The sequence below is a fragment of the Mastigoproctus giganteus genome, chromosome 11 (genome assembly GCF_048544385.1).
Source record: "Mastigoproctus giganteus isolate SK-2022 chromosome 11, ASM4854438v1, whole genome shotgun sequence".
Lineage (NCBI taxonomy): Eukaryota > Metazoa > Arthropoda > Arachnida > Uropygi > Thelyphonidae > Mastigoproctus > Mastigoproctus giganteus.
Genome location: NC_143585.1, coordinates 70,916,243 through 70,936,897, shown reverse-complemented (window position 1 = coordinate 70,936,897; position 20,655 = coordinate 70,916,243). Strand labels below are relative to the sequence as shown.

Below are 20,655 nucleotides of genomic sequence, written 5' to 3'. Positions count from 1 at the left end.
ACCCTTCTTGAAGCCTGCTCAGGTCATCCTGTAGGAGTGCTGACTGGCACTGATCATTAATGACTCTCCCAATATTTTTGCCTTCTGCAAATTTTGACATCATGCCCTTTGATGTAGTTTATGAAAATCAGAAACAAGAGTAGTCCAAGAGTCAATTCCCGGGGGAACCTAACTTCTGACGTTACACCAATCTGAAGAATGTCCATTAATCACGATCCTCTGTCTTTTACCCAGCAATCCATCTTAGAATCTTTTCAGTAACCCCAACGTGTTCCAGATTATACAGTAACCTCTCATGAATGGTTACCGTATAATCATTTTCAGCAAATGATTATACAGTAACAAAACAATTTCAGCAAATAAATTATGCTGAAATTGTTTCCTATATCCAGCTCATGAGTAATTGTGTCAAAATAGATTACCGGATTAGTTAAACATGATTTTCCCTTAACAAAACTACGTTGTTATGTCCTTCGGAATGCCATTTCTATCTAATTGTCTTTGGATTGCACTCTTAATTACTGCCTCTAAGATTTTTCCCAAACACCGTCTGTAGTTACCGACTTCACCCTTAAAACCGCCTATACATGTATGGGTACTTAATTTAAATTTAAAGTACCTACATTAAATCACATGAAATTTAATTATATACCTAAATTAACAAATAGTTTAAGTTCGGAAATAATTTTAAAAGTAATACAGATGTATTTATACCCGTACATATCTAAATTAATGTATTCTATTTTTAAGTCATGTTTATCTGTTAATACTAACCAACCAGGCTGTCCAGGAGCTTCAACTAAAATGAATGAGTTTTTAATGATCAGGTTTGGCATCCATGCGTTTGACAAAAAATATATTGCATTAACTGTTAAAACTAACAAAATGAATGTACATTTCATTAATCTCGATTAATTTTATGCAGCAATTAAAAAAAATAAATATAACGAAACCCGCGGTGCTTGTTAATAAAAATGAAACTGTCGTTTGCATCAACAGTTTAGTCATAGTTGAAAGCTCCATCATTATGTGAGAGATTTCCCTGCGAATTGAGCAAATCTATTGTTGATAGTTCATTCTCAACATCCCCCCCTCCATTGGGAGGGTAGACTATTCTTACAATAAAGTACGAATTCTGTTTGCTTCTAATACTACGAATTGGAGGTCTTCCGCGAAAGGCTCAGAAAGCAAGATGTGGTAACTGAGTGCAAACTCGCCGATATAGGATATAATCAATTCTTCTTGAGAAACTTTGGAACATTTTTCACTAAGCTGAAGGAGGTCTAACAAAAGCAAGCAAAGAGATTTTCCGGCATGTTTAGAAAGTATCGTGATAACTCGTTTCAGATTTCTCAACTGGCTTTAATCGCAAGCACCATATTTTCAAAATGAACCCGATTTTAAAGTTTGCAAACATAAATTTTATTACGATTCGACTTTAGTCACTTTGGAATAATTTAATCTTATAAAACCAACAACGGTAAATTTTAACCCTTACAGAGAGAAGAAGAAAAAAATTCAAACTCATTTAACAGTTATAAACCCACTTAAAAGTATGCTATATACCAGGGGTGGACACGCATGAGGTCAATGAGAGCCACATTCCGGTTTTTCATATATTATAAAGAGCCACACCATAGTTACATTGTATTAAATACACAAATTCAAATTTAATTTAATTTAATTAATATGATTACATATTCTACACAAGCCTTAAGTGCTATGTAAAGTATACATATATAAGAAAATATAATTAAGAGAAAGAAAATACAAAATAATTATTTCAAAATTTTAATAATAAAAATGCATTAATAAAAAGTATAACATTTAACGAAGACCTTTGGTCAAATCTTTGAAATTTGGTGTAAAATTTGTTAAAGCCGTTCGCAGCAATTCAGCGAGATGATGATTGGTCAACTGTGAACGATATTTCGACTTCACGAACTTCATTGTGGAGTACAAAGATTCACAGCAATATGTTGTACCAAAAATTGAAATTAGACGGCAAGCAGCTTTCTTTAAATGTGGATATTTTGATTCTGGCACGAGTTTCCAAAATTCAATTACATTAGTAGATTTGTGCTGCATTTGCAATGCCTGATCCTCTTTCATCTCTAATAACTCCAATTGCCCAGCCGCTTTTTCAACAAATATTATTTCAGAAATTGGAAATCCATCTTCAATAATATCACAAATAAATGGGTTCACAAAATATGCAAATGTAGATTTCAAACTTTTCAAATCTTCAAACCTATGTTCGAAATCTGCTTGCAATTCTTCCAATTTTTCTTTGTATTCGTCTAACTTTTCTTCTTTGATATTAATTATATTTGCTTTTACTCGTGGAAAATGATTAAATATTTTGTTCTTAAGATCGTACACAAAAAGTCGAAGTTTAGCTTCAAAACTAAATACAGTTTGTGACAAATCAATAATATTTTTTTCCTTTCCTTGTAAAGCCAAATTAAGTGTTTGCAAATGTTCTATAATGTCTGTAAGGAACATTAAGTCAGAAAGCCAAGTTTCATTTTCTAATTCTGGGTATTTTTTACCTTTTTCTTTTGTAAATGTTATGATAGGATTTAGGAGTTCCACAAAACGGCCCAAAACATTGTAAGTTGACAGCCATCTTACAACACACCATAGGGATAAATCACTGGGCAATTCATCTGTTTCGTCATTCCCTCGCAACTCTTCTAAAAAGTTCTTAAATTGACGATGTGTTTTGGCATTTGTTCTAATTAAATTCAAAATCTGCAAAACAATCTTCCACACATTTTCGTATTTGAAGTACTTCGCTATGAGATGCTCGCGGTGAATTATGCAGTGAAGAGGTAAGAAACGTGGAATTTTAGGATCGCTGTTTAAAAGACCAATGAGACCTTGGTTTTTCCCTACCATTGCAGGCGCTCCGTCAGTCGCAACACTTACAAGTTTATCACGAGGCAATTCAAACCTATTCATTACTTCATCAAGCGCATTTCTAACATCGATACCGCGAGTTGTTTCGATAAGAGCTACTAGGTCTAACATTTCTTCCTTCACATTTACGTCTGCAGATACATAGAGGACAAAAACGGCCAATTGTGGAACATCCTGAATGTCTGTAGACTCGTCGAGAGCTAAACTAAATGCTGTACAATTTTTCAAATCACACATCAAACTATTTTCAACATTTTTACTAATTGCACCAATACGACGCTCAGTTGTACGGCGTGACATAGGAACCTGTGCGATCAATTTATGCAGTTTTGTATTATCTGGATCCAAAACTTTAACCACTTCTTCCAAGTTTCTTTTAATAAATTCTCCTTCTCCATATGGACGTTTGGCACGAGCAATATTCCAAGCTATCAAAAAACTAGCTTCATTTGCTCTGTCATCTTCGCGACTAAAAGAAGACAAGAGTCCTTGTTGCTTATGAAGACCAGATTGCAAGGACTTAAGTTTCTCTGTTCGCAATTTTGAATTTAATGGATATTGAGTTGAAAAGTGGGGATGACTTACTTCGTAATGTCGACGTAAATTGCTTACTTTGTAGTTTGCAATTGTAACTTTACAAATAAGACACAACGACTTTCCATTATTGTCAATAAAAGCAAAATTTTCTACCCACTCTTCTTGAAAGATTCTATTTTCTTGTTCGTATTTTCGTTTTTTGATATTTTCTGAGGTCATGTTATCAAAAAATTTAAATAACTTTAATTACAAAGTCTGAAATTGAAACAAAATAATTAAATTAATTTACGGCGCGGAAACATTACACTCGTAACTTTTTACACACAAGTCCACTGATGGCGCCAGCAGTGTAAATGCGCACGGATTTATTTATAATCAAAATAAAAATAGCAAGATATCTAGACAAAAAAAAAAAAAAAATAAACACAACATAAAATCCGTATAACAAAATATTAGTTACTTAGTTATATTTTTATAATTTAACAAGATTCACTGAAAAAATTTCTGAAATAATAAAAAAAAAAACGGATTTAAATTTTCAATGGGAGCCGCACTTAACTCAACGAAGAGCCGCATGCGGCTCTGAGAGCCGCATTTGCCCACCGTTGCCATATACAGTACCAAACAATCTATATATATAAAACCGCTTAGGTATGCTGCCCAAATTTTCCAACTGCTAATTGTTGCCAGCACCCGTTCACGCGGTTCACCTCGCATGATCACCATACCTGGCATTCTTTATTAATTTTTGTACTAAAGTTTTTCGACTGAAGAAACGCAACCTATGGCCGAAAGCTATAAGATGTACATTTATTTTAACTGTTTATTTTATCTGTTTTCAATTTTAATAAACCGTTCTATGTTTTAAGAAGTGTACAAATGGCTGAACAGTGTGCAAGAACTTTGAGAAAATGTAGAAGAAATGCTAATGAAACATTAGAGGAGAGATCTAATAGACTAAGAGAGAGACTCTACGACTACGAAGACGGACAGAAAACACATTTGATTTGATTTGGATTTTATTGGCGCATTAGCAACTAAGGCTATAGCGCGCACAGAAAACACTGAAGAAAGAGAAGCAAGACTGGAAATCAGAAGACGCCGTAGGATAGGACTAATCAAATAGAAGTACCGGATGCGAATAATCAACAAGCTGTAATTAATGTGGAAGAGCATGACATAGGAAAGCCGTGTTACAACTGTGAGTATTGCAATGCAAGATGTTGGGTACATGAGTTAACACATCGAATAAATACACTAAATGCTGTCATGATGGAAAGGTTTCACTTGACCCACTGTCTGAGACACCTACCCTATTACGAGAGCTGCTTTCAGGGGATACACGTGAAACAAATAACTACAGAGAACATATACGAGTACAACTCGACAATGGCGTTCGCATCAATGGATGCAGAGATTAAATCATCGCCTGGAAATGGTCCATACTGTTTTAGAATAAATAAATAAATAAATTTTCTGTTTATACTCCGGCACGACAACCAAGTCAATAGAGTTTACAATAAATCGTCAATACAAATATTTATAGTATTTATTACTCACGGGCTTGAACCCCGGTCCACTCAAGGAACGCGTGCTATGCACTCTCGCTCCTGACCACTGGGCTATGTCATGCCTAATACACGGAGAGATTTACCATTTGGTTTCACTGCTATATCCAAACGAGGCAAATAAGCCAGGATATGGAAAACTTTATATTTTAGATTCTGTTGAAGCAACAACAAACCCCAGGGGCTCATGTCTGGTGAGTATGGGCTTGGCACACCCAAGGTTCTGAGTTGGATTTCATCATTCTTCTCTTTCTTGGTGATTTCCCTTCTACTTCTGATTCTTGCTTGTTCTCTCTCTCTCTCTCTCTCTCTCTCTCTCTCTCTCTCTCTCTCTCTCAGGGTAATTCAGAATTTTTTTTTTGCTGAGTCATATAAACAAATGCATCAAATAACCAAAGCCAATCCAACAATGAATGTGCGCATAACATTTATAGAAGACCCGGACTTAGATAAGAAACGATATAACAGTAATGGCAGTGTGCTACTGCAACAGGATCTAGATAATTTGGTAATTTGGACAGATGGGCTAAGAAGTGGCAACTGAAGTTTAACTTTGACAAATGCAAAGTACTGCATATGGGTAGAAGTAACCACAGAGAAACGTACCAACTGTGTGGTACTACACTTAAGGTGGTAGAAAATGAAAAAGACCTGGGAGTAATTGTGCAGGCAGATATGAAGTTTTCTGAGCAATGCAGAAAGGCTGCTAGGGCAGGTCATGGGGTTTTGTCAATGATATATAGGAATTTTGCTAGCAGGGAAAAGGAGGTGATTATCCCTCTGTATAAGGCAATGGTCAGGCCACGCCTTGAGTACTGCATACAGGTCTGGAGGCCTCATTTTAGGAAGGATGTAGATTTACTTGAGCGTGTACAGAGAAGGGCAACAAGATTGGTGAGGGGAATGAGGGGATCCTCTTACCAAGAGAGGCTTAAGTTCTGCAAATTGCAGTGGCTGGAGACTAGGCACCTGCGCGGTGATCTGATTGAGGTATATAAGGCCTTGAATGGGTTGAGCATGCTGAATTCTGATGGGATCCTTCCACTTGTTCAGATTACGAACCTAAGGGGGCATAAATTCAAATTAAGAAAAGACAGATGTAGAATAGATGTGCGGAAATTTGCCTTTAGCCAGCGGGTGGTTAATTGCTGGAACAAACTTCCATCTGTCGTTGTGGAAGTTGATAGGTTGAATAAATTTAAGGAGGAACTGGACAGGCATTTGGAGGGAATGGTGTGATTTTTTTTTTTTTTTTGGCTGATGCTGCATAAGCTCATACATTTGCTTTCTTGCATCACATGCCACTACTACTATAACGCACCTACATCCAAAACGGAGGTTGCTGCAATATTTGTTGGAGAAGACTGGGGACCACCTGCAAATAGAGACATATGTATATATCCCACAGATGGCTGCTGTAGAATTAATCACCGCTAAACAAGAATAGTGAAGACTGAAGGATCTAGATTAAACTATTTACGAAATAGTTTAATCAGAATGATGGCGTATGTTACGCCGGGTACATCTAGTTGTATTTATTCATTTTGGCACCCTAAAATATAAATAAAGGAGTATTTTGAAACTGGCACTTCTCCAAACTGTTACGAAACGTGAAAATGGGTTTGAGCGCTCAGCGAATTATTTCCGCTCGTGTGCGTAGTCATAATGAGAAAAAGAGAAACACTTTCGAAAATATGGATTAAAGAAAAATGTATGTATAAAAAATCATTTTATTCGCAAATCTTTGAAAATGTATATCGGCAAGTTACATGAGTTTATACGGGGAATTAATGTTCGGTTAGGTTACGGTTTTCCAAGAACACATTGCCATTGCGTACTTTAAACCGAGCGACAGGTATCTTTCAATATCAGTTTCACTATGGGAATTTTCTTCGTTTATTTTAGTGATTATATGTAGTGTAGAAAGATAACATTACGATTTAAGTAAATATAAAGTGTGTAACTGTAAAATAATGGGCATGAGTACTTGCATTATACGGGGTATATCAATGCGCCTGACGTCATTCTTGCAAATCTAGGTTTAGCGTCTTGTGTCACTTATACATAGATTGAGAAATCACTTCCGCAGAATCACAGTTTGGATTTAATACAATGGCATATGAGAGGAAACCGTTGTATTATGCCGTTGTAATAATAATAATAAAATTTTAAAAATTGTATTATTCTATTAAAAGTAAAATTATGAAAATTTAAAAAAAAAAAAACGTTAGTAGTAGTGGCACATGATGCAAGAAAGCAAGTGTAGGAGCTTATGCAGCATCAGCCAAAAAAAAAAAAAAAAAAAAAAAAATCACACCATTCCCTCCAAATGCCTGTCCAGTTCCTCCTTAAATTTATTTAACCTATCAACTTCTACAACGACAGATGGAAGTTTGTTCCAGCAATTAACCACCCGCTGGCTAAAGGCAAATTTCCGCACATCTATTCTACATCTGTCCTTTCTTAATTTGAACTTATGTCCCCGTAGGTTGGTAATCTGAACAAGTGGAAAGATCCCATCAGAATTCAGCGTGCTCAACCCATTCAAGGCCTTATAGACCTCAATCAGATCACCGCGCAGGTGCCTAGTCTCCAGCCACTGCAATTTGCAGAACTTAAGCCTCTCTTGGTAACAGAATCCCTTCATTCCCCTCACCAATCGTGTTGCTCTTCTCTGTACACGCTCAAGCAAATCTACATCCTTCCTAAAATGAGGCCTCAAGACCTGTACGCAGTACTCAAGGCGTGGCCTGACCATTGCCTTATACAGAGGGACAATCACCTCCTTTTCCCTGCTAGCAAAATTCCTATATATCATTGACAAAACCCCATGACCCGCCCTAGCAGCCTGTCTGCACTGCTCAGAAAACTTCATATCTGACTGCACAATTACTCCCAGGTCTTTTTCATTTTCTACCACCTTAAGTGTAGTACCACACAGTTGGTACGTTTCTCTGGGGTTACTTCTACCCATATGCAGTACTTTGCATTTGTCAAGGTTGAACTTCAGTTGCCACTTCTTAGCCCATCTGCCCAAATTATCTAGATCCTGTTGCAGTAGCACACTGCCATTACTGTCATTAACAACCCTGCCAACCTTTGTGTCATCTGCAAACTTCGACATTAAGCCTGATATACCTTCATCAATATCACTGATAAATACACAAAACAACAGTGGACCCAACACCGAACCCTGTGGGACTCCACTAATAACATTAGTCCACGAAGAGCAGCACCCATTGATTACCACCCTCTGTCTTCTCCCACTTAACCATCCTTTTATCCATTGTAGCAACTTACCCTTAATACCATTCTGCTCCAATTTGTACAGTAGTCTTCCATGCGCAACAGTGTCAAAAGCTTTCCTGAAATCCAAGTATATGATATCAAAATTATTTTTTGCATCCAGTTCCTTTGTGACCACATCATAATAACCAATCAAATTTGTCAGACAAGACTTTCCCTTAACAAACCCATGCTGTTTTTGAATTATTGCTGCAGTCTTGTCTAGATGATCCTGCAATGCATCTTTAACCAGCGACTCCATTATTTTACCCGGAACAGAAGTTAAACTAACTGGTCTGTAATTACTCGTGTCACCCTTTGATCCACCTTTGTGAATTGGGGACACATTTGCACATCTCCAGTCCGTGGGAACCTCCCCTGAGTCCAAGGATGCTCTCATAATTATGGCTAAGGGTTTGCTTAGTTGCTTTGCCGCCTCCTTTAAAATAACTGGATAGATCCCATCCACCCCAGGTGCCTTTCTTATGTTTAACTTCAACAATTTCTCCTCCACTTTGCTCTCAGTTATTACAAAATCATTAAGCACACTGCTACAATTTGATAACCTTCTTCCATTTTCAAATTGTAATAATTCCTCACGTGTGAATGTAGATGCAAAATACTCATTCAGTTTGTTTGCTATCTGAGCAGGATCATCAACAGTCGAACCATAGATGTCAAGTGAACCAATCATATTCATCCCCTTCCTTTTTCCTAGTCTTTCGATTGATCGTTGCAAGTAGTAGTGACTGATTAATCCCGGAAAAAATATCCCCGGTAAAAATATATCCGAAAAAATATCCCATTTTCCTGTTATTATTATAATAAGATTTAAATAGGTAAATCCTGATCAGTGATTGACAGGTGGCACTCACTGCTTTCCCCGCCCACTCTCCTCCTTACGTCGATATGCCTAGGATGTTTTCCCCCACTTGACGCTGTTTTTAAATCGCGAACTCGTTTACCGATTTTAAAACAGCGGGATAGGGGGAAAACACCCTACCTCAAGCTCAGCAACCCCGCTCCCTATTCGACGACACAAAACAATCAGAAAGAAAACGCCTTCACAATAATCATCCAATCACAGAATTCGACCGTACAATCAATGCCTAGGGTGTTTTTCCCCCCACTTGATGCTGTTTTTAAATCGTGAAGTCGTTTGCCGATTTTAAAACAGCCGGATAGGGGAAAAAAACACCCTACGTCAGTTAATCCACCCCTCCTCGGAATCCCAGAAAAAATATCTCGGGTAAAAATTAAATTTTCATAATTTTACAAGTTTTTATTATTATTATTATTATTTTATTTGATAATTTTACGTTTCCAAGCATACATCGGTTTCCCCTCATATGCTGTTGCATTAAACCCAAAACTGCAGAAGTGTTTTCTCAATCTATGTGTAAGTGACACAAGGCGCTAAACCTAGATTTGCAATAATGACGTCACGCGCATTGATATACCCCGTATAATGCAAGTATGCCAAGTATCAAATCAATCATAAAAAAATCTAATAACTAAATGCTTTTTTAGTTCAAAATTATTTATAAATTTTAGAACGAATTCATGGGACTATCTCCGCTTTATTCATGATTTGGACTTATTAAAGCGGCGATATATGTATTGCACAAAGCACTATTTAAAGCACTTACACTTAGAAATGTGCATTCAATTGCGCTTGAATGAAAAACCGATTGAATTCAGTCGACTTTTTACGAGCATTTGCATATACGAGGGGCGTTCAAAAAAGTTCGTATTCTATCCTACTTCTATTGAATATGATTAAGCGGTATTTTTTCAGAAAGTAGTGCATCTCACTGTACCAAATTGAAGTTTAATAGATCCAATCCTCTTTTCTTTTTCTTTTTTTGAAGGTGATTTTGTGGAATAAGTAGAAAATTTTCGAAATGGAATAAAAAGAACTACGGGCGGTGATAAAATACCAGTCCACACAGTAAGTTCATGCTAATATGATACAGACATTGAGGGATAAGGCTCCTACAAATTCAAAGTCGTTAAGTGACAAAGAATTTCGTTGTGGCAGGGAATCGTGCGATGACGCAGATCGTTCTCAACGACCCTCCACATTCACCACTGAGGAAAACATCAACTGCGTACATGACCTAGTGATGCAAGACAGACGAATGCCCGTGTTAAATGCATAGCTGAATCTGTAGGCATTTCAATCGGCAGTGTCGATTCAATTCTGACGAAATCTTTGAAGATGAAAAAGGTTAGTGCTTGATGGGTCCAATGTTAAAAAATGAGCAAAACGCATGCCGCAAACGAATGTTTATTACCAACTTGAAGATGCTTCATGAGGATCCACGAAATTTCTGGTTCCTCATGAATGGATGAATCATGGGTTCATCACTTTGACCCAGATACTAAAAACAAAGTCTAATGTGGAAGCATCCGTGCTTACCGCCTCCCTAGAAGTTCCGTGTTGCTCCGTCAGCTGGCAAGGTGGTTGCATCAGTTTTTTGGGATGCAGAAGTCATCATCATGATTTGACTACCTAGAAAAGGGCCCTCGTGGGCAGCACAGTTGGTAGAATCGCAGTCCTCCTTACACCGGATGGAAAAGACCCAAGTTCGAGTCCCGTCGATGACGTGAGGAATTTTTATGGGCCTTTTTCATTACGTGGCTGAGTTTGTCGGTCTCAGGCAAGGGTGGCATGGTTTTTTCCATCCCGAAAACTCGGGTTTTTTGTCCAGCAAACAGAAAATCGACCACAGAACACACGCAATTTATAGACAATATATAGAGCTATAGGGACCGCTGATTTCCCTAAAACAACAACCTGGAAATGGGCACCATTGTCACTGGTGTATGCTACGGCAACCTCATAAAGCAACTTCGTGAAGCCAACACGGAAAAGCGGCGTGGAAAACTGCGAAAAGGTATATTGCTCCTTTACGATAACGCACCCAGTCACACCTGCCAGATGGCGATGTCCGCCATACAGACTGCAGGATTTCAGTTGCTTCAGCATCCACCCTATTCTCTAAATCTTGCTCATATTGACTTTTATTTGTTCCCCAAGAATAATAAATAAAATAGAAAAAATGTTTCCCAAGATGAAAGTCGGAGGCATCTTTCTTCACGTGGATAATATCCACGTGAAGGATATTATTATTCACGTTAATTCTCAACGTGAATTCACGTTGAGAATTAACAATCCCAAGAATAAATGTATGTAAAACTGCAATAAATTCTTTCACTTACCCTTTTTACAGATTGATTTTATCATGCATTGTATAGAACAGGAGTTATGAAATTTTAAAACTGCACAAGGCCTTTATATAGAGAGAAGAGAGTTTAAAAAAAAATAAAAAAGAAGTAGTATACTGGAGGAGAGTAATTAAACTGAACGGCTAAGTTTAGAAAACGTAAAACTATAAAGTTTTATTAAGCGTTCTATAAAGTTATAATCTTAATAATTAATTAATAAGGAGATAACTTAGGTTATTAATAGAACGTCTTAAAGTACCGTATATTAATTACACTAAATAATGGGGATGATAGCATAAAGGCTTTCACCGAAGACTTTTTTTTTTCGTAACGAGAGACTTTCATACGAAAGTCTCTCGTTACGATTACTGGCCTCATCTATGACAACCTGGAAGTATCCCCTGGGGCTCACATCTAGTGAGTATGGGCTTGACAAACCCAGGGTCCTGAGCTGGATATCATCATTCTTCTCTTTCTTGCTGATTCCTTTCTACTTCTCTCTCTCTCTCTCTCTCTCTCTCTCTCTCTCTCTCTCTCTCTCTCTCTCTCTCACGGTAATGCAGGAATTTTTTTTTTTTTGGCTGGTGCAGCATAAAGCCTCGGGCTTCCTTGCACCACATGGCTAATAATAATAATAAAATAAAAAAAGATGGTGCCTTTTTCTTTCCTGGGCAAATCTTAACCAGATCTCTTAACATTTCCGTCCTTACTTATTATTTTTAAAAGAATTTTTAATCTATAATCTAAATTAGTTTTAATTCTATTCCACCATAAAGTCATGTAACAGAGCAGATCAATTGAGGTGAGTACCGACAATTAAGCCTTTATGCTATCATCCCCATTAAGGATATAACAGTATTCACTTTTCAATTGTATTAATCACACAAAAAAAAAAAAAAATCAATTAATCTAAGAAGGGGAAAAAAAAAAAAGAGAGAGGCGTCTGAAATGTTAACAAACTTGTTTTAGTGACAAATGGGCCTGGAGTACTGGGGTCCATAGTTTAACAGATATTTATTTAAAGTATACCCAGTAAAATAAAATAAAATAAAATATTTCCAGAAGCTTTCGGAACTCGTGTCCCTTTCTCAACTGACAGAATTTTTAAATACATTACAAGCAAACTGTGGCACGTTACTCATTCGTCATTGTTGTAGCACGGACGTGTGCTGCCTTGCGCCAGTGATCATCCATCAATAAAACGGTTGTCTCCAGGATTGGATGTATACGCATGCCTTTCTGGCGATTTAATGCCTTAGGGTTGTTCATTATGTTTAGTGACTCTAGCCATAGGCGGTGGCGAAAGTGTCGCGCGTGGTCCACTATCTCAAAGTCGCGCTTGGGGTCAAGATCGTGGTTGGTAGCCCAAAAATGTTCTGCAAGCGCGGACTGGTCAGTTTCGGCAAGCCGGATTGCTCTGTCGTGTTCCGTGAGGCGATCCTGGAGACGTCTCGATGTCTCACCTACGTAGCAACTGTTACAGGCCCTACAGGTGATACGGTACACTACATTGCTGCGTAAGACAGGTGTGACAGGGGTCTTCACACTGGAGACAAGTGAACGTAGGTTCCTACCTGGTAATTGTACACATTTTATGTTGTAACTTCTCAGGATCTTCGAGATACGTCCTGACACTCCTGGATAGTACGGAATGTAGGCGGATGATATGCCGACTTGCTTCGGAGGTCTTGGGTTGGAAGTAAGCTCTTGTGCCTGTAACAAGCATCTGTTTAGTACATGGGATGGATAACCGCATCTGGTTAAGTCCGCCTTCACACGGGAGATCTCGTTACGTCTAATTGTGTCGGTGCTGGAATGGCTCCAGGCCCTGGAGAACAGGGTGCGGGCAGTGCTATTGAGATGGCTTGGAGCGTGGCCGGACCCGTAGTTGGTGAATTGACCGCACCACATGGGTTTGCGGTATACTGAGGTCTCTAGATGTGGGCCTACGCGATGCACTAGCACGTCCAGAAACGGGAGCGAACCGTCCACCTCTGATTCTACGGTAAACTTGATGAAATTGGATAGAGAGTTGAGGTATTCTAGTAGTACCGTTTCAGAACCACGTGGTATTATGGTAAAAATATCGTCGACATATCTACACCACGTTGTAATAGGTGTAGGTGGGTTCTGGTGTATCTGCTTCTCCAGATCTTCCATGGCGATGTTAGCTACTACGGAACTGACAGGGGCACCCATAGCAGTGCCATGTACTTGTTTGTAGAGTGAGTCTTCAAAGGTGAAGATGCTGCTAGAGAGGCATAGGTTGAGGGCGGTACAGATGTCATCAGTGGATAGTGACGTCCTGGATTGGAGGCTTAAGTCGCTCTCAAGGAGCCTTCTGGCGCAGTGCACGGCCTGTTGGACGGGAATCGAGGTGAATAAAGAAACCACGTCAAATGATGCCATGACAGAGTTATCAGGGATTGAAATGTCCTTAATGGTGTTAATGAATTCACTGCTGTTTTTAACGGTGTGAGATGTATTACCTATAAGAGGCGAGAGGAGGCTCGCGATGTGTTTGGACAGTTCATACGTTGGGGCACTGCAGCAAGACACTATAGGTCTGAGAGGAATACCCGGTTTATGGATCTTTGGTAATCCGTAGAATTGTGGTAGTTGACAGCCAGTACCACGCAGAAGATGGTGAGTCGCGGTCGGGATCTTCTTATCTTTAAGCCATGCGTGGACAAGTTTATTAACATTTGCTTCCAGACGTTTCAAGACTTTAACGGGAGGATCAGGTAGAGGTTCATATACGTTAGGATCGAGTAATAGGGCCAAGGCTTTCTCTCGGTAGGCTGATCGGTCCAGCACAACAGTCCGGCGCCCTTTATCCGCAGGAAGTACAACGATGGAGTTGTCTTTTCTTATAGATGACAGGGCGGCACGTTGGCGGTGGTTGAGGTTTGAGCACGTTTTTCGAGTGTTGCGGAGGACTGCGGCAGTCTTGAATCGGATCTCGTTGGCAGTTTCTTCGGGAAGGTTGGTAATACTGGCTTCTATGCCCATAGCGAGCTGTGTGATGGGAGGTTTCGATGGTATAACGGCGAATTTCATACCGTTTGATAAAACACTCAGCTGCTCGTTGGACAGTTGTTTGTTACTTAGATTCAAGACGAAAGAAGTCGTGTCGTCTGAACGAGTGTTCGTCTTTAAGGAGTTAGTTTCTATGCTCAAGTTTATGAACTTGCGCTGTTGGCGTAAACGGTAGGTATCCGAGGTCTGACTAGCCCGATGGCAGATGGTATGTATAAGGTTTGTAAATACAATAGGCGAGACCTTACCTTGTATATGTTGTAACAGTCTGGACTTGTTGTAGTCAGCGTTCCTGATTTCATGGTGGAGATGGGATATCCATAAATTTAACGTGCGCAGGCTGAAGTTAAAGCAGGCACGATCCATATGAGAGTTGTGGAACGGGGCTTTGTATCGGAACCCTTTAGGTATAATTCGATTGCTTTTGCATCTGTGGGCGAAGCGTAAATGTTGCCTGTAGCGAGCTATTGAGAGGAAGCATTTTTGCAACTGTGCACAATCGTTGTAGGTATTATGGCCATAAAGTGATCGAATAGTGACAAATGGGCCTGGAGTACTGGGGTCCATAGTTTAACAGATATTTATTTAAAGTATACCCAGTAAAATAAAATAAAATAAAATATTTCCAGAAGCTTTCGGAACTCGTGTCCCTTTCTCAACTGACAGAATTTTTAAATACATTACAAGCAAACTGTGGCACGTTACTCATTCGTCATTGTTGTAGCACGGACGTGTGCTGCCTTGCGCCAGTGATCATCCATCAATAAAACGGTTGTCTCCAGGATTGGATGTATACGCATGCCTTTCTGGCGATTTAATGCCTTAGGGTTGTTCATTATGTTTAGTGACTCTAGCCATAGGCGGTGGCGAAAGTGTCGCGCGTGGTCCACTATCTCAAAGTCGCGCTTGGGGTCAAGATCGTGGTTGGTAGCCCAAAAATGTTCTGCAAGCGCGGACTGGTCAGTTTCGGCAAGCCGGATTGCTCTGTCGTGTTCCGTGAGGCGATCCTGGAGACGTCTCGATGTCTCACCTACGTAGCAACTGTTACAGGCCCTACAGGTGATACGGTACACTACATTGCTGCGTAAGACAGGTGTGACAGGGGTCTTCACACTGGAGACAAGTGAACGTAGGTTCCTACCTGGTAATTGTACACATTTTATGTTGTAACTTCTCAGGATCTTCGAGATACGTCCTGACACTCCTGGATAGTACGGAATGTAGGCGGATGATATGCCGACTTGCTTCGGAGGTCTTGGGTTGGAAGTAAGCTCTTGTGCCTGTAACAAGCATCTGTTTAGTACATGGGATGGATAACCGCATCTGGTTAAGTCCGCCTTCACACGGGAGATCTCGTTACGTCTAATTGTGTCGGTGCTGGAATGGCTCCAGGCCCTGGAGAACAGGGTGCGGGCAGTGCTATTGAGATGGCTTGGAGCGTGGCCGGACCCGTAGTTGGTGAATTGACCGCACCACATGGGTTTGCGGTATACTGAGGTCTCTAGATGTGGGCCTACGCGATGCACTAGCACGTCCAGAAACGGGAGCGAACCGTCCACCTCTGATTCTACGGTAAACTTGATGAAATTGGATAGAGAGTTGAGGTATTCTAGTAGTACCGTTTCAGAACCACGTGGTATTATGGTAAAAATATCGTCGACATATCTACACCACGTTGTAATAGGTGTAGGTGGGTTCTGGTGTATCTGCTTCTCCAGATCTTCCATGGCGATGTTAGCTACTACGGAACTGACAGGGGCACCCATAGCAGTGCCATGTACTTGTTTGTAGAGTGAGTCTTCAAAGGTGAAGATGCTGCTAGAGAGGCATAGGTTGAGGGCGGTACAGATGTCATCAGTGGATAGTGACGTCCTGGATTGGAGGCTTAAGTCGCTCTCAAGGAGCCTTCTGGCGCAGTGCACGGCCTGTTGGACGGGAATCGAGGTGAATAAAGAAACCACGTCAAATGATGCCATGACAGAGTTATCAGGGATTGAAATGTCCTTAATGGTGTTAATGAATTCACTGCTGTTTTTAACGGTGTGAGATGTATTACCTATAAGAGGCGAGAGGAGGCTCGCGATGTGTTTGGACAGTTCATACGTTGGGGCACTGCAGCAAGAAGATCCCGACCGCGACTCACCATCTTCTGCGTGGTACTGGCTGTCAACTACCACAATTCTACGGATTACCAAAGATCCATAAACCGGGTATTCCTCTCAGACCTATAGTGTCTTGCTGCAGTGCCCCAACGTATGAACTGTCCAAACACATCGCGAGCCTCCTCTCGCCTCTTATAGGTAATACATCTCACACCGTTAAAAACAGCAGTGAATTCATTAACACCATTAAGGACATTTCAATCCCTGATAACTCTGTCATGGCATCATTTGACGTGGTTTCTTTATTCACCTCGATTCCCGTCCAACAGGCCGTGCACTGCGCCAGAAGGCTCCTTGAGAGCGACTTAAGCCTCCAATCCAGGACGTCACTATCCACTGATGACATCTGTACCGCCCTCAACCTATGCCTCTCTAGCAGCATCTTCACCTTTGAAGACTCACTCTACAAACAAGTACATGGCACTGCTATGGGTGCCCCTGTCAGTTCCGTAGTAGCTAACATCGCCATGGAAGATCTGGAGAAGCAGATACACCAGAACCCACCTACACCTATTACAACGTGGTGTAGATATGTCGACGATATTTTTACCATAATACCACGTGGTTCTGAAACGGTACTACTAGAATACCTCAACTCTCTATCCAATTTCATCAAGTTTACCGTAGAATCAGAGGTGGACGGTTCGCTCCCGTTTCTGGACGTGCTAGTGCATCGCGTAGGCCCACATCTAGAGACCTCAGTATACCGCAAACCCATGTGGTGCGGTCAATTCACCAACTACGGGTCCGGCCACGCTCCAAGCCATCTCAATAGCACTGCCCGCACCCTGTTCTCCAGGGCCTGGAGCCATTCCAGCACCGACACAATTAGACGTAACGAGATCTCCCGTGTGAAGGCGGACTTAACCAGATGCGGTTATCCATCCCATGTACTAAACAGATGCTTGTTACAGGCACAAGAGCTTACTTCCAACCCAAGACCTCCGAAGCAAGTCGGCATATCATCCGCCTACATTCCGTACTATCCAGGAGTGTCAGGACGTATCTCGAAGATCCTGAGAAGTTACAACATAAAATGTGTACAATTACCAGGTAGGAACCTACGTTCACTTGTCTCCAGTGTGAAGACCCCTGTCACACCTGTCTTACGCAGCAATGTAGTGTACCGTATCACCTGTAGGGCCTGTAACAGTTGCTACGTAGGTGAGACATCGAGACGTCTCCAGGATCGCCTCACGGAACACGACAGAGCAATCCGGCTTGCCGAAACTGACCAGTCCGCGCTTGCAGAACATTTTTTTGGGCTACCAACCACGATCTTGACCCCAAGCGCGACTTTGAGATAGTGGACCACGCGCGACACCTTCGCCACCGCCTATGGCTAGAGTCACTAAACATAATGAACAACCCTAAGGCATTAAATCGCCAGAAAGGCATGCGTATACATCCAATCCTGGAGACAACCGTTTTATTGATGGATGATCACTGGCGCAAGGCAGCACACGTCCGTGCTACAACAATGACGAATGAGTAACGTGCCACAGTTTGCTTGTAATGTATTTAAAAATTCTGTCAGTTGAGAAAGGGACACGAGTTCCGAAAGCTTCTGGAAATATTTTATTTTATTTTATTTTACTGGGTATACTTTAAATAAATATCTGTTAAACTTGTTTTCTTTTAAATACAATCGACTACATGGATAGATTCCAATTAAACACTGAAAACTGTCGATGATGGAAAATGAGGTACGTTATTTGTATTTTATGCTCTGTCGAATGCACCCTGAAACTTAACGGAATGAGTACATTACAGGAGCGTTCGATTATCAAATACGTTGCTAAGCGTTGTATGTGGCACACTGTGAATAATACTTATCACACAATAATACTGACGAGAAAGAGCGAGCGAGCGAGCAGACTATTCGCACTGAAGTTCCTCAGGATGAGGAACCTCAGTGCGAATACAGTCTGCTCTCTCTCCAGTGGTACAGTTTGGTCTTCCACAGTCAAGTTTTAGAACTCCTCCCAAACCCAAAACATAGGCATGAAGACAGATTTCGATATTGAAATCAGAAACGTCGCCAATTTACTTAACTGTTGTTGGGATTGTTTGGAGCTAATTGTACCAACTGTCCTTTGTATAACAATAAACTAGTCAAAATACTTCAGTATAAAACTGTCTTATTTTAAATATTTCTTACTTAGTAGTACTCCACGTAATGTTTTTCTAGATTTTAATTAATCATCACTGCTTCCGAAATTAGGACATATCCTTGGCCGTACAGCAAACGTTGCGTTGGAAGTCAAAAACCTGCAGGATGAAGTTTGCTTTTTTTTTTCTTTTTTTTTTTTTTTAACCTAATTGAACAGTTACAGAAAACTATTCCCAGGTGTTTATCACAGCCGTATACATTAACAAAAAGAAGGAATTTCCACCCAGAATATATAAATAAAATAATAAATCCGATTTTAATGTAGGTTTTACTATATATCTATTTTATTTTATTTATTTATTTTTTATTTTTTGCGAAAAGAAAAAGATGAACAAACTTTGTCAGGACGGGCAGACATAGAAGGGATCAAATCGCGCCAAAAAAAAAAAAAAAAAAAAAAAAGTGGTTTTCCATCGTAAACCCGGAGCGTTAGCAGCTATGTCAATGTTAGGTCGATTCTTTCCGTTCTTCCCCCACGATGGGATGCGGCCTATTACTTCCGAGGTGTTTGGTAAATTAATCTTCCCTGTAAACAAATACGCGATGATGCGTAGGTTCGTGGTCATGATCTGCTGTTCCCAAGGGATTGTGTTCATGTTAGTACAAATGAGATGGTAAGAAGCTTTCTCCCGACTATAACTGCATATCGACGGATAAAATAATAATAAATTTTGTTTAAAGATAGAGAGAATACAAGAACATCACCATGTTTAGTAGCCATGTGGACTTGAATCATGGTAAACTCTGCGTGTACTACAGTAGCCTCGCATGTAACCACTCGATTACATTGTTGATGCATACAGCAGTACTGTCATGAAACGCATTTGTTCATAGTGCCGATCACATCTGAGTTACGACATCCCGCTAGCTCCTGTCTTATGGCTGATACTTTGCGGGGTTTTTTTTTTTCTTTTTAATTTTTGTGGATAAAGTGCTGAGAGAAGATCGAGCCTTCATCCCAAACAAGCCATAGTTAATCTCGCATTATCCCACGTTCCTCCTTAAACATACATTTGATGCTTACTGCTTGTGTCAGGGCTTCTATCTCAACAAAACAATCCTTACCCTTGTTGAAGTAAAGTGCTACTGTACTTCACTCCAAGTCGTGATGCCTGGGTTGGATTATGTGCAAGCCAGGTTCTGTCAGGTCGTCTAGCAATGTTTCCTTGCTTAGCTAGAGGTATCGATTCCTTCTAGAAACTGGTTTTCTAGCGTATCCGATACTAGCTAAGACCGGATAAAAAGTTCTCTAGCAGATTTTTTTCTTGAAAAGGCAGCTGTTTACCTTTGAATGGGATAGCCAAGTTCCTGGAGTCGGCTCTGGATGCACCTCAATTGCAATACATCAATAACTAAGCCAGTGAGGGGAGTTTCAAATTGAGATTATTTTTTTAAACGATAACGGAGCTTTTCGCTCATATCTGTGTTCTGTGTATTTATCTCTAGAACTGTGTTCACGAACCGATTTTCATGTTATGCGGAAAGGATGAAAAGCCCGGAATAACTCATAAATGGGAGGGAACCACCCAGCTACTTCCTCCTGAGGTAGGTTCACAATGGCCTCTACTGAAGAGGGTTTTCAGAAATTTTTCCAGTTGTTGATGGGCACCGAACCTAGATCTTTCCAAACTAGTGCAGGCGGAGATGTATCGTGCAGACTAAATTTTCACGGAAAAGAAACTTCTCGTTGAGTTAATGTGTTAGTATTGCTGGTCCTCGATCTTCTGGAAGAGCAACC

At 40.2% G+C, this 20,655-nt stretch overlaps 1 protein-coding gene across 1 annotated transcript in view; it reads right to left on the bottom strand.

The window, feature by feature from the left end:
- Magi (membrane associated guanylate kinase, WW and PDZ domain containing protein magi) overlaps window positions 1-20,655 on the bottom strand; it is a 569,393-nt gene that overhangs the window by 512,118 nt on the left and 36,620 nt on the right. The window lies entirely within an intron of this gene.